This window comes from Nesoenas mayeri (genome assembly GCF_963082525.1).
Source record: "Nesoenas mayeri genome assembly, chromosome: 2".
Lineage (NCBI taxonomy): Eukaryota > Metazoa > Chordata > Aves > Columbiformes > Columbidae > Nesoenas > Nesoenas mayeri.
This window is the reverse complement of record NC_137543.1, coordinates 142,745,641-142,759,515: the sequence shown is the minus strand read 5'-3', so window position 1 is coordinate 142,759,515 and position 13,875 is coordinate 142,745,641. Positions and strand designations below refer to the sequence as shown.

Here is a 13,875-nt window from a genome sequence, read left to right as displayed (position 1 = left end):
ACAAAATTCAACCTTTGCATCTGAAAGTGAAGTTTCCTTCCATTTGAATGCAAGTGGCAAAGTATGTAGACTTCAACATCATTCCTCTGAATTATTTTTAAGTTTCTTTGTTCTGCTCTGGGATTTTAAAGCACTGATCCTCAAAGACAAAGAAGCCAGGCATGCACTTTAAATGGAGGTACTTTAAATCTCATACATACTTATTTGGTAAACTCAGAAAAAAAATGACAATTTCTTGGCCAGATAGGTCTTCACTGCGACAAAAGATATATTCATTTAAATTGATGCACCAAGCAATGTCAGCTACTTCGGTGTGAAAAATTAACCCAGATTGGACAACTTAATTTTGCTTCATAACTTGACAAAATGCACACTTGGCTTTTATCTTCTCCAGTTTATCAACCGGCAATACTACTGGGCTGTTATTTCATGTGAATTTGTCTCAGGAAAACAAACACAAATTAGCCAAATCTTTACAAATCTTTCTGTTAATCAGTGATTTAGATGACAGAAGTGCCTTTCAAAATTATTTAATCCATAAAGTACAAATGAATGTTAATACATAATAATTTTTTCTTTGTACCAAGTGTAAATGAGACAAGCAAGGAGAAACATTTCCAAACATTGCAAATGAGCAACAGTCCTTTAAATGGGAATCAGCTTCAGCTACGATGTAAAATTGTCTCTTTGTTTTGAAGGAAAAGGAAGAAAGATATTATGGTGAAATAATCCTTACAATTTTCTCTCATTTTTCATGGCTTTGTTAGGAAGACGAATCTCATAATATATTCTATGAGGGCAAAACATGACTTATGTGAGAGAAGAAACCTATGTACAGGGTCTTCAGAGCTGCATTGCCAACATCAACTATCAAAATTACAAATAATGATATTATGTGGGATTTGGGATTTTTTCATCTGTTTGGTCTTTTAATTTGCATTGCCTTTATCATTAACCATCAAACAGCACTGAATTCAATTCAGTGTCAGTAGTTACAAAAAAGATAAATATGGATCTGTGCTGTAACTTACATGAAGGAAAAAAAAAAAAAGGTGTAGGATTGAGGTGACTGTCAGTAAAAGTCGTTTGAGTACAGAATGTCCTGCAATCCCTGTCCTCTGCAATATGTTTTGTTTGACTGCAAAATCTGCAAACCAGCAATCGAATGTCATATGACTCCCTCCTTCCCAGTGACCTCCCCTGGACAGCTCTTAGGTACTTTCTAAGAGTCTGTTTTTCCCAGATATCCTTGAGATTTATTATTTTTCTTAAATTCAGTTTGTCATAGACAACATAGAATTAACACTGAGGTATCATTATGTAATATATAGATCCTTTACTGATATAATCTCATATTCATAATTGATACAAAACATTCAATGTTGTAGAATATGAATGAGTTTTTGCAAAGATTTATTTGTTTTTCAAAATCCAAGTTGAAACCATGAATGAAGGAAAAGTATTTGCATTTCACTTATAACACTATGGCAAGGAAGATACTTGTGTAAAGACTGTAACACAGGGGCAGTAACAGGGGGAAAAGCCATGTAAGTCTCTGTTTATTGCAGACACCATTTTGCTTGGGTAACAATATGCACGCTTCAGTACTCTGTGGTGGGATATATTCTCAAAGTGCAGACTTTGGGTCTGAGTGCTCAGCAGAGTGCTCACTGTATGTCTGTACTTGACTCTGTATGTGATTCTGCTACTAATCTCTAAAAAGAGAGAACACCAGGGTATTAATCTGTAACTTTTAAGTCTAATTTCCCACTAGATCTGTTATTTTTCATGCTTGTTTAGCTGGCCATTTTATGCAGTACGGAGTCATAGTCCTGAGAATATTTCTTGAAGAGCATAGGGCAATAGCTCTTAATCCTTACCAAAGGAATAATTGTTCATTTTAGTTCATAGTGTCTATTAGGTGCATGTAACTTTTACTAAGATTTCCTTTGTTCCAACTAGATTTTTTTTTAACCTTAACCAAACAGTTTCACTATGTTATCCCATTAGACAGCACTGTGTTCATTTTTCTTCTTAGTCGTTGGTAGAATCGTTCTCATCATCCATTCCAGTTAGGACATAGCTGTATTCTAACAGTGTGCTGCATCGAGTTGCCTCTCTTTCAGTCTCACTTTGAGTTTTGATCTTGAATAAGAAATAAATTGTGAAACCCATCCCTAATAACATGATAAGGACTAGAGTAAGTAGTATCTGCATATTCATGTGACCATGTGTTTTGTCCTTCGGCATCTGTAAATAAATACAAAACAAATGAAGTGGGTATACTGTAGCCATAAAAAATATGAAGACTACTGAAAAAGATTAATTTAATTTCCCCCTTAATTATCAGGTTGTTAATCAGCATTTATGAAGGAAAGGGAATACAACCTCAACATCTCTGGCCTTCTACCACTGTTCTCTTGGGGCAAGGATAGGAGGGTGGGCAAAGAAGCTGTGATAATTAAGATGTAGATATTATTGTATAAGGTTTTTTTAAGGATATGAGTTTTATAAAAAATCTGTCATAATTGTCTTGTCTTGTGTCAGTCATTCTCATAGATCTTATCATGCAAAAGAAGGAGCGAAGAGGGTGTGATCAGTTTACCAAAACATTTAGTTATCCTGGGATGGCCAAAGTGTCTCATCAGTACAGCTAAATTATGCTGGGAACGAATTCAATGGCAACTGAGTAAATTAAGTTCACATAAATAAATCTATTAAAAATAAATAAATATTAAATACCAATTCATAAAAAAAGCCTCAAGCACTTCTTTTCATGTCTCTTTGAAACTCTTGGGAAGGAAAAATAAATCCTACTTTCCACATTGCAGCTTCTTTACAAATAGCTGTTATAGATAAAGAGAAATGTTTAGTCAAAATCTAAAATGATCACAGCTTCATCCTGACAGTTTTATATTAGCAAAAAGTGCAGTAACCTGCCCGTCAAGTTTAGCTCATCATTTTTCCCAGAAACACATTTGCTGAATTAACAGAGGTGAAAAGGTGTGATTGATTTTTGACCTGATATTCACTGCAATAAAACTGTCATGTTTGGCATATTAAAGCCTCCTTCTTGCTTCTTATTTAATAACCAAAGAATCTCCAAGCACAGGTAGTTTCTGACTGTTCTAAACGGACTCTCTCTTCTCCCCTGGTTAATAAATCTTGCCCTCTTCACTGGGTCTGCATGCCTGTGGAACAACTTGATCAAACGCTGAGGGTATCTGACAGTTTTCATGTACTGCATACAATTCCCTTGAGACCCAGCACATTTTAATTTACCGTCATTCATTGGCGTCTGTAATCACATTTCTAAGCTCGAGCTTGTGCAGTTTTTCCCGGCCGTGCAAAGAGGGCGCCATCTGCAAGATGTTCCTGTGGGTGCTGGGTGCAGGCTGGATGGTGGCCAGAGCAAGGGCAGATCTTCCCCTGAACAGCTGGAGCCACGGGGAGAGTCGGGGTGCGGGGAGAGTCAGGGTGTGGGAAGAACTGGGGTGCAGGGAGCATCAGGGAGATCCAGGTATGGGAAGAGTTGGGGTGTGTGTTCCAGCACAGAGCGTACTGGGAGCTGGGCTGCTGCAGCAGATACACAGCAATGCACTAAGCTCCAGTGCGTTTGTGAGCACCGTGACTGTTAAATTGTCCCTTGGAAGGATACAGAGCTCACTGTAATGTGATATTTGCTTGTGCTGAAAACCCCACTCTGCTGGAGAACCTGGTGCCAGGGAATATTCTCTGTAGTCTGGCAATGCACACAGGGGCCACTCACAGTCGAACCCAATAAATATACTATGTGTTGACACTGAGCTTCTGCTTTCTGATATATCTGGTAACAAATAATTAGCTTTCTATAGTGTCTGTTCCTCTGACTACACAAAGAAAATGAAGAGTTGCCCTAAAAGGATAATTTTCCTTTGCAAAAAATGCTCTATGTGTACAGTTGCTTTTCTCATAAGCTGCAGCTTTGCTCTGGGAAGGGAAAGGACAGACCTCAGAAACATCCCGAACGTCAGGGCTGCAAAACAGAAAACAGGGTAGGAAATCATACTATTTTTTCTTCCTTTTTTTTTTTTTTTTTCAGAATTAACAATTAAACTACAAAATACCACATGGCTGCTTGGCTCATACTCTTCTGATATTTCTGCTTCCTGACTAGAGCAGATGGTGCTCAGTTACACAGAAACACAATATTAAAAAAAAATGCTAACCAAAACACTTCTATTATTTTCAAAGGTCACTATACATGCTCTGGATCATGCTTCCGTTCTGTTATTAATTAAATAGAATTGCTTCATCCATCTCTTATGGGAACAGCATGTATCATAGTACAGCAAGAGGAAGTAAAGAAAATTATTGATGCAAACCTTGTTCCACAGAAAGTGAATATGAATGTTAGCAGGAAAATGTGTATGTATGTTGGAGGGGAGAAAAACAACAATGGAGTTTTAAAATTTTCTAGAAAATATTGATCATCTTTAGTTATTAATTGAATATTCATCACAGAATACAAGAAAATCTAAGTTATGAAGCAATACAACTCCTACATGGGTGCTCCCCAGCTGTGAGCAGATGGGAGCCAGCTGGGACATGTTCCCCACGGGGACACAGAGCAAACAGGGTGGGGTTCTCACAGGCCAAGAATAGGAGATGTCCTCAGGGAGGATTGAGGCCAGAGGGTGAGCACACACTGGCTGAATTTAGAAATGAGATTCCATTATTACCTCAGGTATGGACAGATAAAAGTACGTGTTATATCTTGCTTTATTAAAGAACAATATGTTCTGCGTTGTGCCTCTCAAGAAATATTCCTATTACCTCTCTGCATCTTTGCTACTGAGCCAGATATAGCAAAGATATTTGAACTGAGCCAGTCTCCATGCTGGCATGCCTTTGGTAGACCCATGCAATATCCAAGACCCATAACTGAAGCCAAGAAAATTTATTTTCTACAGCCTTTAGTACCTACTGGATAAAACCATCAGCTTCCAAGAATCTTTAGATTATATGCTATTAATAAATCATTTTGTTTTCAATTAGCTTCTCTTCAATTAGTTCCTTAAAATCAACTATACATCTTACTCATGTCTCTGTCCTTTTAATGAAGTCTGCTTATGATTATCTATAGAAATTAAAATATTTACCGTTTAGATTTCTGTATATTCCTATACAAAAACCACTTGTCTTGCTTATGTATAAGTCTACGTGCTCTACTAAAAAGTTTGATTCAGCCAGGTCTTCTACAGAAGTCAACACACCACCTGTAAGAGAACCGACAGAAGATGATTGGAGGTATCCCCTGCATTAGAAGTCAGTGGTAGTTACAGCCTTTGATACAGGATAACGTTAATAGCAAAACCTCTCCTGCTGCTTGGGAGTAAGCAAGGATTTAAACAGAGACCAGAAAGTGGTGTTCAGCTGTAGAAGAACAGCACAGAATGTGAGTAATGTCATCAGAAATAGAAGACATGAAAGCATAGTGAACATGATGGTTTTTAAACTCCAAAGTACACATTCTTTTCAAGTGATTGGATAACATTCCTCATAGGTATTACGGATTATTTGTTTTTCATGGTTTGATAGGATATTATGTAGCATGTAATACTGTGCAGTAAATAAATCTGCAGTTCAAGAGGAATTACTAATTTTTCTATCAGTGGTGGTGGAGGAGGAGGAGTGAGAGGATCTAAAAAGATATGAAGCAATAAGGCAGTATAGTGCTTCCCTTTCTCTTTCACAGCCTCCTGAGGTATGGATGAGGTGGCTAATGATTCAACAATGTAGGTGGAAGAGAGCCAAGGACCAGCTCACAGTTTTGGCCAGGACCAGATGCCCCCAAGATGGGGGAGGGAAGGGTTTGCCTCCCAGCTCTGCAGGCTGCCAGGGAATGCTGCTGGTAGCGGATCACGCACCCTGTGTTAAAAATAAGTGATTGTTATTATGATATTTACTTCTGCTCTTGTGTAGGGAGAGGTATGGAAAAGAAGGGATAAGGCCAGAAAGAAGTTAACCCATTTTAAAATCTTACTAAAAAGAGAAAATTTGTGAGTAAACAAATATAAGAAACAAGCACAACTGGAAAAACAAACAAACAAACAAAAATAAAACATGACCTATGAAAAATAAATGAAGCATCGATTCCCTTTTTTTTTATTATGTATAGATTTTGCAGCATTAGTTTTCAAGTCATTTTTAAGTGATTTTTTTAATGTAAATATTGAAATCCTGTCTTCGAGTAAAAATAAGAATTACCTGATTGAATGCACTGAGTCACAAACTGAGCCCAGCTCATTTAATTGGCATTGAAGTTATAACAATGGCTTTGGAAAGGAATCCAAGATATGTGATCAGATTCAGAACATTTTTCAATATCCTGCGGGGGATCAGAAGGAAGTACATCTAAAAGAAACGAGATATTATAGATGTGCTCATTCAGTAGGGATTGCAGTTCTTCAGATATGAAATCAAGTTTAAAAAAGAAAAGAAAACCAGCCTTTCTTAAAAGTCCTTAAAATATTCTTCAGCACACAGTGCAAGAGTTATCAGTGACTATTTCAACAGTGACAATGAGAAGCAGAATTGCTGAGTCACATCTGAATGATTCAATATGATTCTGTGCTCTTCTGTGTTACCAACTAAATCAAACTTGGACTGTCTCAAGCATATTTGAGTGTTTAGGGAGTTTTGGTTCTAGTTTATTTTGTTATAACCAATATTTTTGTATAAATAAGCAGTATGGTAAAAACCAGGGGAAAAACAAACAAACAAACAAAATAAAAACCCAAACAAACACAGAAAACTCCCAAACCCTCATCTATTGCAAATAAATGTTTGATTTCAAATGAAATATTATGTAAAACATAGTTCACTGTGGAAATTTCCAATTTAATATTTTCCTCAAGATAAGAATCCTTAGGTAAAACTTTTGAACAGCTTAAACTCTGACAATGCATAGAATAATCTGAAGATCATAGAATATTTTTGTAGTAGCCCCTCATTTTCCTGCAAGTAATGACATTATGGAAAGAAGCTGTATCATTGTCAATTAATACATATGGTTTTAAAATGAAAATTGCAAATAAGTAGAGTGGAAGTTCAAAGCATGGCCTGGAAAAGAAATTAAAGAAAAACTACAGAAAAACAGATCAAAAGAAACTCAGAATTTCCATTAACTCGGTGTCACTAGAACTAACAGCGATTGCTCTAATACAAATGAGAAAGCTAAAAGGTTCAGTCCCGTGCTAAAGTTTGCCTGTAGCTTTTAATTTGTAGTGATGTCAGTGACCCCCGTAGAATCACTATGAAGCTTGAACTTTTGTTTGGGCTGATAACAGACTCTTTTTTTCCCAACACTATAAGACATTAGCAGACTCTTGCAGGAATAACCAGACACAACTCTTCCTCCTTTCACCAGTTTTCAGAATCTGGTAACAGTGAAGCTGTAACCACTGTATGAACACTGCTTGTGTTGAAGGACCTAAATTTATTTTATACTTAGTGGACTATTGACGGTAATCCTTCCCTCAAAATCCCTGTCAACAAAAAGTTTCACATTCTAAACTAGAAGTGAAATGTTTAGTACTCCCAGAATCTCTGTGTTCTCTCTGCCTACAACATAGAATAACTCCTACGGCAGTTATCACCCCAGTCCAGTGAAATGGCAGTATCCTGGCTGGTGAATGAAAACTCCATCAAAATAAAACATTGCTCATACAAAATAAAGGTACTGACGTCACATACTAAGGCTTATTATTCCTTAGTTTATATTACAGTCAAAGCAGATCCAGCAAGGTTTCTGCCATAAATCAAAAGTCATCACTGTATCTAGCCTCAGATTTTTTGCAGACAGGAAAATGAGTTTCATTTCAAAGTGCTGTTTTCCAGGTCCCACTGAGCTCTAGATAGACACAGCCTATTTTCTGTTTTGGTTCTGTATAGTGACACTTAGGAAAACTTATTTTCCTTTTATCAGTCAATCTATAATAGCCATAATTCTAAAATTGAAACAGACATTTAACATGATTTTTCTGTGTTCTCCTCAGTTGTTTTGGGTAAGCAGATTTATACAAATGCACATTTTCACAGTGATAACACAGAGCTCAGTTTGTATATCTGTACTAGTACTGTTAAAATTTTAATTAAATCAGGACTCAGCAGTGTACAAGTAAGGCACAGCAGTTTGTCTCGCATGCTGTAACAGCCCACAGAGGTGTTTTGAAGGCTAAAGGGTGCTTCATGGGTACTGCTGGTGCTCAGTCCCTTTGTTGGGCAGTGCTGTGTGGTGGACTCACCATCCTGGAGGAGTCAGGTCACGGCGAAGAATGATGTGACCACAGGAACATGAAAACAGTGGAAAGCTCAGGTGGAAACAAGTCTCAGGGGGACTGTCAAACAGGGACTGTAAGCTCAGACACAGTTTTGAGAAGAATCATTCAGGAGTAAACTGTAGCTATGACTATGAAAAAACTGAGAAAAATATTAGTTTGTTAGAAGCAAAAGGGAAATACAGAGGAATGGGGAGCCTTGAGTCTCTGTTTAATCTTCTCTCTGTTTAGTCTTCACTGCCCCACTCTGCCTTTTTTTTTTTGTTTGTTTTCAGGAAGAATCAGAAGAATTGCAAGGAAAAGGGAACAGGCACAGACAGTATATTGGTGACATTAAGAAATGAGGGATAAAATGTGATCCCGTTCTAGTGTCTAAATGTGTCAAGAGGCCAGGTACACAAGCCCCTCCTGAGCTCAGCACTGTCAGGTCAAGGTTGCTGCCTGGGGAACAGGAAGAACCACAAAGCTTCACTCCGCAACAGCGGGACTGACTTTCTTACAAGGATCAGGAGAACACAGCTGGTGATCCAAATTTCATTGTCACGGAATTTTAACTGCTTTCTAAAACATATTTCTATGACTGTAAAAACAACTAACTTTGATCTCGAGCGGACTTAAACACAAATATTTTGTTGTGGATAGAGATGTCCTGTGGACTTGTGCAAGTGGGAGGATCCATGTCAAGATTGGTGACTTTCAATCACACGTATTCTAAGAGCAAGAATTTTTGCTGGTAGGGAGAGGCACAGTTAGAATCATGAAAATACATATTGTTCAGCAATAAATTAATTGTCTGAGACAATGTAGCCTTCTAAGAGGCTTTATAAAAGTGCTGGTGCATCATATAATCAGAAATGCTATTTTCACACATTTATTGCAAGTTCTCCCTAGGAATACTGAATCTCAAACATGGTTTGCTATGCTATATATCAGTGTGGAATCACAATCAGCAAAAACAATCACTAGTTAAGAAGATAATTACTCAGGAAAGAACTCTTTTTTATTATCAAATTAGTTTAGTCAGCTAAAAGAACAATGCAATAAAAACATGATAGTTAAGTGCATTGAGCAACTGCATACTGACTAGAGAAGCTGACACTCATTCTGGCACTCAGTCACAGAGCTGATCAGGTTGATGCTCACTCAAGTGTTCCTTTACACGGTGGTGGACCTGGATCTCTGTATTCACTTGTTCTGGTACAGTATAGCTTTTACTGCTTTTAATCTTTGGGACTTAGCAGGCGTAACAAGGAGGATGTCCAGAGACACAAGGTACGTACTGTGAACCCTTCTGATCCAAAAAGTAATTAAAAAGATACAGCTGCCAATGATCATGAGGCACTAACCTCAATGACCCTGTTGGTCTCTTTGAGTAGAATTCACCTCTCTCAAAAAGGGACATCTAAAACTTAACCAGGTAGTTTGAGCTAAGCGTCTCAGATTCCCACAGAGTTAATAAAGAGAGGCCAGCACTGTCAAAGGTTCCCATCCTTCTCCGTTGCCTAAGATCGAGTTTAATGATTTGAGACGGATGAAGTTAAGTGTTGTCCTTCAGTCCTAGATTCCTAAATCAGTTCATGCTACAATTCTCCCTGCTGATAGTAGTCCAATCATAGCATTTAAAAGCACCGCCTACCCATTTATTAATCTTACTCAATTGCTCTTGAGCCCAATCCATAAGGGCTCTCCATATTGCACTGCCTGCAGCAGCAGGAATATATTACTGTAATAATCAAAATGCTGGCAAGCTCTGACGATATCTACTTGCAGGCTTTTCTTGCTTCTTCCCAATTCCTTTTAGAATAAATGATTGAATAGCTGCTGTTACCATAATGAATGAAATCAGAACCTGGAGGAGTCGTGGGATGAAACAGTTCAGGGTCTGTAGGGAAGAGGTACAAATTTGAGAGAAAAGGGAAAAAACAATGAAAAAATACTAGCTGCATTAATAGAAGTATTATTTTTGAGTAACAGATGAATATAGTGTGGTGGCTCAAGCACCAAATAAAAGCATTTCTTATTTAAAACATAGGAGACATATTTTAGTGGTAACTTGGAATTAAATTTAACTGTAATGTAAATAGTGTATTCAGGCAGAGGCAGGAAACAAGCTGTGTGTATCTACATACACTGCACCAGATGAAGCGGTGTGACTACTGGTCACAGGGTGATTCTCCTCCCAGGGCTCTCTAGGTCCCCCTCCCACATTGCAGATTAAATTAATCCCAAGAACAAGCATGGGGCAGGATCATTCACCACTTCAGTCTCAATATAGGGGTGAATTTCATTCTAAGCAAAGTTCGTGACTCTCCTGCTACTTCTTTGCCATGTAGGATGAAGTGAAAAAGGAAACTGTAGTTGTACCTTAAATAGTGTAAGTGGAAGTAGAAAACAAAGACCTAGAGCTAGTGGTGGGGACAGAAAACAAGCCTGCCTTCATGTTCAGTAGGCGTTCAGAATGCCCTGGCAGTTGTTTTTGCTAGTGATACCCTCATGCAGCTTTCTACACTTGCACGGGATTGAGCTGTGAAACATCTGGCCCAGCTGTGGCTTCTTCCTATATTTTTACTAGCTGCTCAGCAGTTCCTTGTTTCTATTCCTGCAGACTCTGCCGTGTTGCTGTGTTCTGGGTCTGTCTCCCACCCTCAGGGTACATAAAGAAAGCTAGAACTTTCGTCTGATTCTTGCTAGTCTTGCGATATAAAAGCATTGCTAGACACTGATGAGCAAAATAATCAGTTTAACTGACCTTAGTTAACCCCCCAGTGGAGTATGTGTGAGGGTTTCTGGGAGCTGTGGATTAGATCTGGGCCTATGGGTGGGCAATCTGCTTTTAGGGTATTGTCTAGCTAGCTCATTCTTATGGTGGAGCTCACTGATGGATTTGTCTCTGTGCACTGTATTTGCATTTGCAAATACAAATATAGATACTTGTATGTGTGTGTTAGTTGAGTAAAGCACAGATGGCTAAATGACTTTTCTGTCAATAAAGGAAAAAGGCATTTTGAAGGGATAGCTCTTCTAACCTGTTTTGGGCATCCTGCCTTCAAAGTGTCTGCTCTCCCTGTGCAGGCAACGGATTGAAGTGTGGCATAGGTGAAGTCAGCCTCAGTGAGTGTTGGTGGCAATGCTGGTAGGGGAGAGGCTATAAAGCCAAAACATTTTATAAACCTTATCGCAGAGCGGGTTTTGTGTCTGGACTTATGGAGCTGGGAAAGTAGCCCTGCTTCCCTCACCTTGGCTGCTACCGGCACAGCCAGGCAGCTACAACCGAGGCCTCATATGGTTGAATTGTTCAGTAAACGTCTTCCAACAAAGAAAGTGAAAAGTAAGACTTACTGCTGGCCATCTGGCAAATACAGCATCTTTTTTTATGCTGGCAGTCAGTGTTTTCCCAGTACGCTGCTTCATCTACAAATCCTTTAATCATTGCGATGTAGTCAGTCTAGGGGGGGAAAAAAATTATAGTTACTGAAGTGCAAAATGTCCGGCAAAATAATAGAAATAGGTTTGAGGAGACAAATTTAACAGCTTTCTGTTCTAATTTTCTCACCCTTATTTTAATTTATTGTTTCTTGGAAAATAAGCTTATTGTATTACATATCTTAAGCAAACATACTTTCCTTGGCAGATAACTGCAAGAACTTTTGTCAGTTTATTGAAATTTCTTGGACTGCAACAAATCTACTTTTACTGTGTAGTTTATGGTAATACTGAATTGGTTGAACTTTCATTTGGACTCGTGCTTTAAAGGAGAAACAATAAAACAAAATAAAAATCCCAGCTGGTAATACCGAATACGTGCAGTAAAATCTAATAATTCTAATTAACTCTATCAGTAATTATAATACAGCACTCCTTCGCTGCATTTCTAGGCTTCTGCAAAGGAAGGACAAAAAATATATACTCTAAACAGGCTTATTAATCTCTGGTCACAGATTTAAAAACATGATCTCCGAAGTATAATTCCATTGCCTTCTGCTTTAAACCATTGAAACAGAGCATCCTAGCTGAGAAAGAAGTCAGGTTGGTTACGCTAACCTTGAGTATGTTATCTGAGTTAAGCATTTTCTGATATTTTTCTGTTTACCTGTATTGTAATATATTTTCCATCAACTTCTGTGTATTTATCTGTAAATCGGAATGCCTTGCCCGCTTTGAATAATCATAAAGGCTTCCATCTGTCCAAATAAATGTACCCTTGCTGTTAATATAATTCAGTCCAATCCACGTTTCATTGATGACATCCTTTAGGTGGAAGATGAAGAAGGCTATTAAAAAAAAAAAAAGAAAAAAATAGAGAGTAGCAGAGGAGTTGCCTTTCTTCAAACTCAGTGTAAGACAAATTCAAAAAAACCCACAACCAATCAACCTTTAAAAATATTGCAAATACCAGGTTCAGTATTGTTAGACTATGAGCTAATGCTGAAAGTGTACAATTATAGTGGTAATTGAACTGAAGCAGTCTGATTTCATTAAAAAAAAAAAAAAAGGGGAGGGAGGAAGGTTTTTAAATAAAAATGATAGAGACTTCTTGGAAATATTATAGAAATCAGGGCTAGAAAGGACTTCAAAAGGATTAATCAGGTAGCATCAACTGCACATACATAATTTCTGATGGATATTTGTTTACTTTCTGATTTGAGTATCTGTGGGCATTTCATTACTATGAACTATTTCTATTTATCTTGTCTTCCAAGGCCATGGGGAACAGATTATTATCCCCTCCACATGACACTTTTGCCAAGGGATGGCTCCAGTCTTCTCTGTAGATCAAGAAGCTCCGTCTTTTTCTTCGTAAGTTATGCTATTTAGATCTGAAGGCTAGTTTGGCCTTGTCTTTAGATGGTGAAATGTGCTGGCTTCATACTTAGTGCCAAAAGGTTCAGATGTCATAGTTTGCACTTGCTTATTGTGTAGAGAGGCCAAATTTCCCCCTAATGCTATACAAGGACTTCTTGCAGAGTGCCAAGTCAGTCTCTCTTCTTCTCTGGAGCCAAATATTTTATAACACTGCAGGGAGAGTAAAGGATTAGACAAAATTTCATATGTTGAAGAGTATTAAGACATTTGGTTTTGATTAATTCAGTTCTAATCCCTGCATGTAAAGAGCAGCAGATGGGGGATCTGATGAAATGCAAATTCTTTCAGCTGATCCCAGCGATGTGAGTGCAGCTCTGACAAACCCGTGGACTGCCCCAGGTTAGTGCAGGGCAAGAGCAGGCAACCTCCAAAAGCTTTTGAGGAGTTAAGTAGCTATCCAAGGTCACATTACTGAACACTATAATTTTTGATTTTATGGGCAGAGAATTTCCTGATTGGATTCAGTTATGTACCACAGACTTAGAGCTAAAGCTGAGCTTGTGTGATCTCTCAGCCTGAGCTGAACAGCGTCAGGAAGATATGCTCTCTTGCAGTGTATGAGTATTCCAAGGGGATTTTTCCTGAATACCACTGTAAAAAATGGTGGTTGTGGTTGTTTTTTAAGCAGCATATTTTGCTCCTCCATTTTTATGCCCTATGAATGCACAAAACATTTTCCTATTGATTGATT

General features: G+C 38.1%; 1 pseudogene across 1 annotated transcript in view; it reads right to left on the bottom strand.

Moving 5' to 3' along the window:
• Window positions 1-2,034: 2,034 nt before the first annotated feature.
• LOC308053363 (macrophage mannose receptor 1-like) overlaps window positions 2,035-13,875 on the bottom strand; it is a 55,974-nt pseudogene continuing 44,133 nt past the window's right edge. The window contains exons 18-26 of the transcript in view: window positions 13,220-13,334; window positions 12,412-12,592; window positions 11,661-11,766; window positions 9,975-10,203; window positions 7,817-7,991; window positions 6,250-6,396; window positions 5,142-5,258; window positions 2,818-2,846; window positions 2,035-2,145 (exon numbers count right to left, since the gene is read on the bottom strand). The product of the transcript in view is annotated as a macrophage mannose receptor 1-like (transcript). The remainder of the gene's footprint in view (window positions 2,146-2,817; window positions 2,847-5,141; window positions 5,259-6,249; window positions 6,397-7,816; window positions 7,992-9,974; window positions 10,204-11,660; window positions 11,767-12,411; window positions 12,593-13,219; window positions 13,335-13,875) is intronic.